We start from the raw sequence: 10547 nt of genomic DNA, 5'->3' as shown, positions 1-10547 counted from the left end.
ATTTCGTGCAGCCTCGCGGTTGTCTCGGGTGTCGTAGAGCGCGTTGACTATTTTGTCCGACCGTCGTGAACCACACACGCGAAAGCCTTGAAGTCAGCTGTAGCAGCAAGACGGTCAGTGTACAGCATGTCAATCGTGTGCTGGCATCCATTTCGGATGTCCTGGAATGAACGAAGAGATCACATCACACACGTACGCCTCCCGGACTTGGAGCTGCTCCATTCCTGGTGTGGTTTGCGAACCAAAAACTATGCGACACACACCGACACATTCACAAACCAATTAATGCTATAAGCCGTTGGTACGTTCGAGACCGGCACCTGATGCAGCCGAGAAGATTTATATCACTAAGCGTCCTCTGGCGCTTTTTTGGGGAGACGACCGTGAGGTCAGCAGGAGTTTGCCTAAATCCGTCGCCGGCTCTAGATCGCGATCTGGCCATTTTCCCGACATCCCCCCCGAGGTGTACGGCGCAACATGGGATAGAGCGCTGCCCGAAATTGTCTGCGGAGTTTGACAAATCGGTACTCATATTTCAACGACTCCCAACGGTGTACGGTCTCCGGCGAGCAAGCGCAGCTCACACGCTGTTCGAACGCTCCCCGGCTCAAGGGTGCTAACATGTTGAACGTTTTAGTCCGTGTGCGATCTTAGCAGCGGATGGGGGAATCCAAAATCTTTTGGACTGACGCCACGCAGCATTCGCCCACTGTGCCGCGAAATACTGAGGCTGGGACTAGGCAGCTTCCGAGCGACTTTGGAACCACCACCGGTGCGAGCCCAACCACGGATTTGCCGGCACAGAGTGTTGCTTCCAGCACTCCCGGCGCGTATGTTTGTGTGTGTGTGTGTATGTGTTTGCCACAGTCCCTTTTGCATTCCCGCATCCGGGTCTTCCGAGGGTAAGCGTCGACGTCCCTAGGCAAACGAATCTCGTCCCCGACTCCCCCGCCTTCAAACCGGGCCCCGGGACTTGCAGGAGATAATAAAGTGCCGACAGTATATTACTACACCGCACTTCAACGTCGATGGCTCTCCGGGAAAACCCCTTTGGAGCTCACCGCTCCGGGGTACTTGGCGGGCATCGAGCGCGTCGCCTCGCCGTGGCACATGTGCCGGAAAACCTTTGGCGAGGGTATTACACCTCCAACCCAATAACCGAACCTTCACCTCCGCCACCATCTGACAGACCAAGCGGGGATCGCACGTATGCAATAGGAGCTCGAACCGCCTGCCCACCTCCCTCTGGTGCTTCCTTGGAATAAAGAAGCGTACGTTCAAATTTAATATGTGTATTTTCACTAAATAGAAAATTAACACGAAATTCATTAGTTAAGCCTGAAGCACCCAACACCCAAGCATGTTGGAGTGGTACAGCGGTATAGGGGAGCTCAACTGAAGCACACCTTACAGCCGCGACGGGAGCACCAGCCGGGCGTGACCGAGCCGGGATCATTTGCAATCGAAACTTTAGCCGGTAGCAGATACCACCCTGCTGGAGCCACAGATTGTTGCAGTTTATCGAGCAGGTGAAGGAGCAGGTTCGCTCGAGATTGAGTTACATAATTTTTCTCGCCATCCAATTTGTAAGGTATGCTTCGGAGGGTGTTCTCTCACGCACCCGGTTCTAACAATTGCTTGTACTTGTTGTTTTATTTCTTTAAAATTGCCACCCTCCTTAACCCTAGAACTAGTCTTATAGTTTTAAATGCTTTTTACAACATGTTACCAGTACAGTTATTATCTCAGAGTACTTAGAGTTCTAAAACGACTTTTTTATGCAATTTAAGTTCATTCTGTCGCGAAAATGTACAAGTATACTATAAGAGGTCAACGCCTAGTTGTATTACGTTGGATGAGCCCGCAAGAATGCAATTGTCCATCGTTAACACTTTGACTAAAAATAGCACAAAGTAAAGTAGCAAATCACTTTGCACAAAGTAAGGTAACAACTAATGTTACTGTTGTAATGTAATTTATAAAATTTCATTCAAAATTAAACCAAGCACAGCATTAAAGTTTAGATGTTACTACAATTTACCTCAATGTTGTTTCATATACATGTTTTTATTTCGTTTTTTATTTATTTCGAATCCATTATATCATTTTCTATGAAGAATGTTTACAAGTAATCATTTTTTTACCTTTAATAAAACAATGTTTCTGTCGTTTCAAAACTGAAAAAGCATTGTTTTACAAAATGTTTGGAATAAGTTAAAACAATTTGAATCATTATTTCTACGTTTTGAAATGTGCTGGACATAACTTTTGCTTATCAATTTATGTCCACTATACTCAAACTATTATGAGAATTTTCCACTTGTTTATGAAATCTTTAAACTGATCACTAACATATACGTTAGTGTGCGATTCTCACCTTTTCATATTATATTTTTTACTTTCATTCAGAAGTAAATCCACAAACTCGCCACGTTTGTGATGAGATAATCAGCTATTTGGCACAATAGTTCTAACATTAAAATTTGAAGAAAAAAATTGGCCAAAAATATTGTTTACCTTATGATCCGCTTCAGTGTACAGTTACTAAAAATGAAACTCTTAAATCACTCAGACATTTTAGTATTTTATCATACATTATTTTTCCTCTTCCTTTGTCAGAAAACATGATTTTATTTTATTTACCTTAAATTGTGAGAGTTAACAATTGTAGATTTCGGAGATGAGAATCATAACCAGGTTGTAGTGTTCAGTGTCTGTACGACGTATATTCCTCGACTGGTGTCATGATAGACAAGTCGCAGAAAACTAATCATTGGTCGTTTCATATCGAAGTGGATGTATTTTAAACATTCCATTTACCTTCGTTTTTCCTAATAGTGAAAAAAGGAAACCATTAAATATAGGTAAGAAAAATGACGCTATCGTCCCGGGACGGGTCTGCTACTACTACTCGCTTGATCCCAAGGCGCCCACCTGCAAATCGATGCAAATAGTAATAAAAATAAACCGAACCACACATGAAGGTTTGGCCGGCTACCGAACGCTACCTTTCGCTTGCGAAAAACCCTTCAATATCCATTAATGGACCGCATTAAGCGATGGTACACCGAAACTGAAAGGAACAGGCCCAAGGTGAACCATACCTTTTCGGGGGAGGGGGAGATTTTCCGACCGCTGCAACCTCCCACGGAAGCGCGCAGCAACCGTCTCCTGGCCCGATTCTTTTGGTGGTGAAAAGAGGCGGCCGGATGGGAAGGGGAAAGTTTAAAATCCTCATTTTCTAGAAAGGATTCGTAGATTAGAAAGGACCTCTTTGCATCTTTTTAATTAGGAAGATTGATCTCGTCCCGCCCACCGTTGCCGGGTCCGGGATTTTCCCCTAACGACGCTCTGTTCACACGACCACACGTGTTGTGTGTGAGTGTGTGTTGCCGCATCCTGGAGCCGGATGCCTCCGGGTGACGAGATGCTATCGATCAAACCCTGCAAGCACTCGGGTTGTTTGGTGTGAAAACTCGGGAAAATTCGTCCAACAGCATTCACAGCAGCTTCGAAAATTTCCATTCAAATGATCGCACCGAAACATGAAGGGTTTAGGTCGGGAAATCAATCAACCCCCAGCACAAAAGGTGCTGCAAACACTGCCCCCGCTGGTCAGCGCCTCAGGAGCGCCAAAACTAATCCCTCGAGTGCACGGGGGTGATGATTTGAGCACAGTTTTACGTCTAGCGTCGGACGTGTAGTCCGGGAAAATTACTGAAGACACCGGCAATCGAACATCCGACCGGGAGTAGGGTCAAAACCCATTGTGCCTGAATGAATCGCTGTGCGTAAAAGCCACCTGTGCTAGTTTTCCACTCAGAACACTCTCCGACGACTATGAGAAACCTCCGGCGAAGATTTTCCTGCACTTTTTTGGCCATGCACTAACTAGAGCAGGGGTCGGCAAACTCCGAGCTGCCAACTAACGTTATCCGGCTCGTAAGAAAGGTGTTTTTATTGTTTAGTAGTTGTAGTATGTTTTCTTCCCAATTTTGGTTTGTTTTCTTCCCAATGCTGAAGATTAACATTATTGATCGAAGTGTTCAATACCAGATGACTTCCTCTTAAACTTTTTGCTAGACATTTTCTATCCTACTTGCATTTTTGATTGTTCTACAATTTCCTAGCCTCGCGAGATTCAACAGAAATCGGGCAAAAATAACTTATTTACTTTGCATGCGCAATAGCTACATTTAAGGAATACAATTTTCATACCACTTACGAAATAATATATGAGAACACACCAGTAAATCCAAAGTACTTGAAAATAATGTGACGATAAGATTAATTTCAAGTACAATTGAAGAAATTAATGAACAGAACAACAAACAAAATTGATGTGTTTGAAAACATCAAAATTAAACGAAAATAAGTATGAAAATGTTTAAAAAAGTTAAACGATACAATTCCAAATATTTTTTTTATGAAATTTCACTATTTAGAAAGTTAATCCTCCATTCAAAATGGACATTAAGTCATCGTTGAAGGTATCCGGCAAACACTTTAATGCCGACCCCTGAGCTAGAGCGTGGGCACCTGAAAACCCGCTAAAAAATGGGTGATGGTGGGTTTAACGGTTTCCCGAACTTTCACGATCATAAGAAGTACCATTCTCATCACATTACGCTGTGTTTTAATCTCCTTACATTTATGAACATCAAATTCATCACCATTCTTTGAAATTTGATGGGTACCCAGTTTGCAAACGTATACTATCATGATGGACATGAAATCTAAACACAAATTGTTTAAGTCTTAAAATAATTTCTTAAATTGAAGAGATTTGATCAGTAACAATGACAATTAGAGAGTCCGACGGTCGTAATGTCAAGAAAAGGAGTAAAATTAGTAACAACCTGGATTTAACTCAAAGGTCAAGCAGTCGTCAAGCCTTGTAGGTAATTTTGCTGTATTCTCTAAAAATTTATGCCAGGAACCAGTCTCTGTAGTCCATAGAACAAGAAATTATGAAAAGATAGTCCCGTATGCAATCAGTATTACAATATCTTTCAAGCTATAAGAAGAATCTATCGAGTAACAGAACAGTCGAGACAAACATACCTCAAATGTAAACAAGGTTTGACTATCCCATCTGTATTTGCGCATCGCGTTTTTGCATAATATGAACTAAACGAATAGAAATAAAGATTTACTATCATAATTATATCTATCAGGGTTTGCCATACTTTTGAAAACAGTTTTCCACGATTTCCACGAAATGATCCACGAACTAGTGTTGTTCGTTTTAAATTGAGTGTCTATATGATTTTTCAAGTATAAAGTAATAAATATTATTCATTTGGTGAACAGGTATTAACAAAGATGAAAATTTTACTTCTCATAAGGTCTTGTACAAGTGTCTTATTGGAAAACGGGGTTTACTCTCTTCTGGTAAAGCTGTCGAAGCTTGTAGGTATTTGTTTTGTCTGACTCTCGTTACTTTTACTTTGAAGCAGACGATGTGGCAGTTGATCAACGTTGTTTTTTAATTGGATCGAGGAAAAATTATTCCGAAAAGCATTTAAAACTTGTACACAAGTGCACAGTGGGACAATCTGCGACCTTTGTGTAACCTCTGGTTATTATAAATAATTTTTAGATAATTAAACATAGAGCATGGATATTCATTCTTGAGTGTTTAGTTTCTTTACATTTTTGCTTTCTTCTTTGCCACATTTCCCAACCATAAATGTTGCGTGATGACAAACCGCGGTGAACTGCCACGAATATCATAATTTCCAATCATCAATTGCAACTCACCGCACTTGGCGGATCGCGCTCCGGGTTTCCGCTCGGACGGCGTGGATATTGGAAAAGTTTTTCCACCGCAGTTCACCTCCCACGGCACGGCGGGGCAGCGGAAGGGAACCGATAAAAGCCAGAGATAAAACAAAGCAACCGCTGGCACGCGGGCCATGCGGCGCGAGATGATGCAAAAAGTTGTTTTCAAGATCGTCATTATCATTTGTCGGTTCCGATTTCGATTTCGAGGAACGGAACGAATGGCAATAACGAGAAAGTGATTGGCAGTTGTGGAGACGTAGTGACGGCTAAGAGGTTTGTAACGGGCCAGGTGTTGGCAACTAACTGTGTTCCGGCCGGAACCGTCGCAAACCGAAAGCCAGCGAACCTCAAGTACGCATTTGTGGCGAGCTTGGGAACCTGAAGAGGTTGAGATGATACTTCCCAAGCCAAGCACTGGACACTGGACGCTCGGGAAAAGGTCTGTCGAACCCTGCGTTGCTGTATTAACGTCGAAAAACGGCAACGTTCTCTACAACCACAGTATGCAACGGGACGTGAGCATTAAGCAAACAAATTGACGAAAGAAAAAACTAATCTTCATCACACCCACGGGCTGGTCTTTGCGTTGACAGTCTCCTCTTAGTCACAGGAGACGTCCGGATCCAGCGCGACGCCATTACAACTTCCGCCCGGTTGCTCAGTGGTCGGAATCAAAGCAATAAAAATTATTGTGTGGAAAATTACGGTGTGTTAGCAGGCGAACCATCTGCTGGCGTAACACGGAGGACACCAAAAGGGACTCCAACGACGTTCCCCACGGGAACGAGGAGAGATGAGAAAATTAGCCCCAATGTACCGTTGACAACGACTTGTTCGGTGAAGTGATACACATCGGGCGTTAGTTTTAATTGGATTTCTGTGCAGCGCACAAGATGTGGATGTCGATGTCGACATGACCGGGAGCTCGAAGGCAGAATTGCAATCCCAGCGGGGTATCGGAAGTAAATGTGTCGATAACCATAATTTTGCTGAAAAGAAATAACTTTCTAGCGTTCATAATGTTCATAATGATTTAGTGACACTTGCATGCAACTTGGTTGGTTCTTTTATCAAACGCTCTCGAAGGTTGCCTTTGTTGTAAGTAAGGCAAAGGTTTCACGTTTTCGAGCCAATTGGCAGATGTAAACAGGTGGCGGTAGCACTATCCTGCCCAACCTGCCGATTCCATAAACAAGCGAAGAAGCAAACAGCACTGTATCTGATATTTAAAAATAATTTATTACTCGCCACACAGCGGTGGCGAAGGGAAGATAATAAAATTTTATTACACCAACCGGCGGGCCGATTTATTTGCCCTCCCCTCCTTCCCTTCACCCCCGCGCAGAACATCACCAAGCCGAGCGTTTTGGTCTCCCCATGTTCCCCTCACGGGCTACCACAAATTTGGCAAACAGCGAAAATGCTTACGTGTGCATCCGCTCCGGTCATTAGTCGTCATCAGAAGCGTTCGCACCTGAGCAGAATCCGGCATCGTCCACGCCTAGCATTGTATGCGTGGGCACTGCAAAAAAAAAAGGCAGACAAAAAACAATGCACACAAATAATGCTGCTCGATTTCGGCCTTTTCGGCCAACCAAGCAAGGAGCAGATGAATGTTTTCTGTTGCGAGGTGGAATAAATTTTAATTACAGCGCAACGAACGTTATTAATTATGGGTAGATGTTGTGTATTTTTTTGCTGTTTGCTACGGGACTTTCGATGAATGTACTGAAAACCAAATGAAAGAGAATATGATTTTTAAGGAAACGTTTTGCTTTGGTGTGCTTGTATTAAACGATTTCAACGTTTAGAAATTCAGGAATTGTCCGTAAGTTCACTTCTTCATTTCCTACAGTTTCATTCAAGACGTTCTTATTAAAATTGAACAGAAAATTAAATGTTTCCCTATATACTGTGTGCATCGATTTTATTATTATTTGGTATATTTCTTCAACTTTTTCGAAACATCTATGCTCCGAAATAACCATAAAAACCCTGTATGGCAAGGGGAAGGCTAGCAGCATACCTTTACAGATTCAGCACGCGTCCGACCACCGCGGATGGTCCAGCCTACCGAAAGTCCCGAAATTCGATGTCCAGTGAGGGAGAAAAGCGGACCCATGGACCGGATGCGCAAGCGAAATGGTTCCGTTTTTCATCATTTTTTTGTCCATCGCCAGCGTTCTCCGCCCGGCAGTCTTAATTCACTTAGCACATACACACATTCGGCACTTAATTACTGTCAGCGAAGGAAATCGTTGCCCCCTCCCTAATGCCGGCAACTTTGCTGCCGAAGCGCATTGACCGGGCGGGGACGGGGGCGGGGAGGGGTGTGGTGAAAACGAGCGAAAGGTTTCGCGAAAACGGCGGATGTTAGCCGTGAGTAACGAGGCCAAATAAAGCATTCCATGATCTCGTCGAACCAACCAGTAGGATAACGTGCACACACACACAAACACATACCCATCAGAAAGTCACGGACGGGAGGGAAAATCGCTGATCGGGCACGCGTGGCATACATTTAATTCACTTTCTTCAGCGGTTTACAGGTTCTTCCATTGGACATTGCAAGAAAGGGGAAAGTAACAAACAATCGAACGATATCGAATCGATTATTTGATGTTGCTTTTTTTCTGGAACAGTTTTATTTTATTTCATAACTATTGTACTTGTTTGATACTTAATTTTCCACACGATGGAGGCGCCCAGTAGTTGACGAAATAATATAAACAAACCGCACACATTGCGAAAAACATTCACAACTACTCTTGGCATGTAACTTAGTTTATTGAAAGCCAAATTCAACTAATATAAAAGTGATATGTAACATTTAATGTGATCTAAAAGAATACAGTCTTTAAGGGTTTTTGTCTTTAAAGCAGCAATTTTTAAATAAAGCGAGCCATTTCTGTCTTGAAAGTATCTCTTTTGCATATACCGCTTACATTTATAACGAACTTATATAAATCAATCTGGGAGATGCCATTACAAAAGTATACTAACACATTTGTTGCAAATAGTTCAATGTAAAAAATTTTGTAGATTTTAATATAAGTGATTTCATGCGAAATAAAGGTTGCCCCAGCCGTTTCAATCATTCAAATACTTTTTTTGTTCCAATCAAACAAAACGGCAGCCAAAGTCGAATCTGTTAAAACATTCAACCATCAGTTATAGTTTAAACCGATTTTCCGACTAGGTTCTTGGCTGCTCAATTCAAAATCATCACAATAGTATATTTTCCTATTTTAGTATTCCCGAGTTTACTTTTATTTTGTTAACAATTGTGCCTTTCTTGCTTTTTTATAGATAATTCAAACATAAATCTTAATGTAAACAAACATGTTTAAGATCATGCGAAATAAAAGAGTTTTTTAAAAGGCACAAAAAAGAACTCTGATACTAATATAGACAGCCACAAGGGATAAATTTATGGGGTAAAGACAAATCTGGTTACCTTAGAGACATGATGCTTTACGTCAAAAATGGAAGCTTTAAGGATAGAATTAAAGGTGTTTTTTCAATAATGGGGCAAAAATTAGCTCTATATCTGCGCGAAAGACAAGAAAAGCATTGTTCAAGGTTAAGCTCGGGTTCTAAGAGTAACGTTTTACCATCAAAATAATAAATAATCTGCTATCGTGCGAAAATAGCGAACAACATGCACGCGAAGCTATGAATGTTAAGTGAAACTTTCCAAACACTCCAACCTCAGTCAACTTCCTTGTGAAACCGGTTGACAACATCTACCCGTTCCACGAGGAAAAAAAGGCAAAAAACAACTTGTCTAATTATCGCTTTAAAACTCACACACACGCGCGCCTCGGAAGGTCAAATAATTTCCGCCCCCGGTGGGCGGTTGGGGGGAGGTAAAAGAATCACTTCACCAGCGTTATATAGCGTACGGTGCGCTGCCGTTGGTTTTCCGGCTAGATGAAAAACAAACACGTGCTCGGGGAGACATAAAGGCATTGGAAAACAGCCACCGAGATTTGGCCAAGGGAGGAAAATGAGGTCGAGCTTCCTTTCCCCCTCCCCGGCACGAGCGTTAAATTGTGTTTCACACCTAGCCAAGCCCAACTGATTGCGTGCGCTTCCCGTCCCCTCAGCAGAGAGAGGCCCTCAGACAGAAAGGAAAAAAATACAACCAACCCAGCCGAAACGCTCAAGACAGCAAGGAGAACGCTACGCTGGATTGCGGAGACCAATTCGGACCGGTAAACACGTCAACAGGGCTCTTATCGAGCCCTTGTTCAGGAGATTATGTGCTCGAGATTAAATTAAGCTTATCGTTCATGCCGTCGCCGGGAGGAAAAAGAAAAACACGCACGTCCCTTTCGCTATCCTGCTAAAGCAGAACAAAACGCACAAATATCCACCCAACACCGGGCCAAAGGGAGGTCGGGAGGTATGGGAAACGCACCGACATCGGGAAACGTGCGAAGGAATTTTATAGCCACGTTGAAAGGGACAAGCGTACGGATGCAGAAACGTGCGAAACACGTTTTGTCTAACTTTGCCCGACATATAGCGGTTTTGTACGAAGCCCACATTGTACAACTACATGCTGGCCATGGGAGAAAACCTACTAGTGGCCAAGAAAATATGACGTTTATTTTAGTTATTGAAAGAATTGAAACCCCAAAGTTCAAAAGGAAAACAAAGTGAACAAGGAGCACACACATAAATTAAAACACTTCTAACTTGTTTAACACGTTCACTGCCAAAGACCCTCATGGTGGATGACAGGCAATTCCGAA

Source organism: Anopheles coustani, chromosome X (genome assembly GCF_943734705.1).
Source record: "Anopheles coustani chromosome X, idAnoCousDA_361_x.2, whole genome shotgun sequence".
Taxonomy (NCBI): Eukaryota; Metazoa; Arthropoda; class Insecta; order Diptera; family Culicidae; genus Anopheles; species Anopheles coustani.
Note: the sequence above shows the minus strand (reverse complement) of the source record.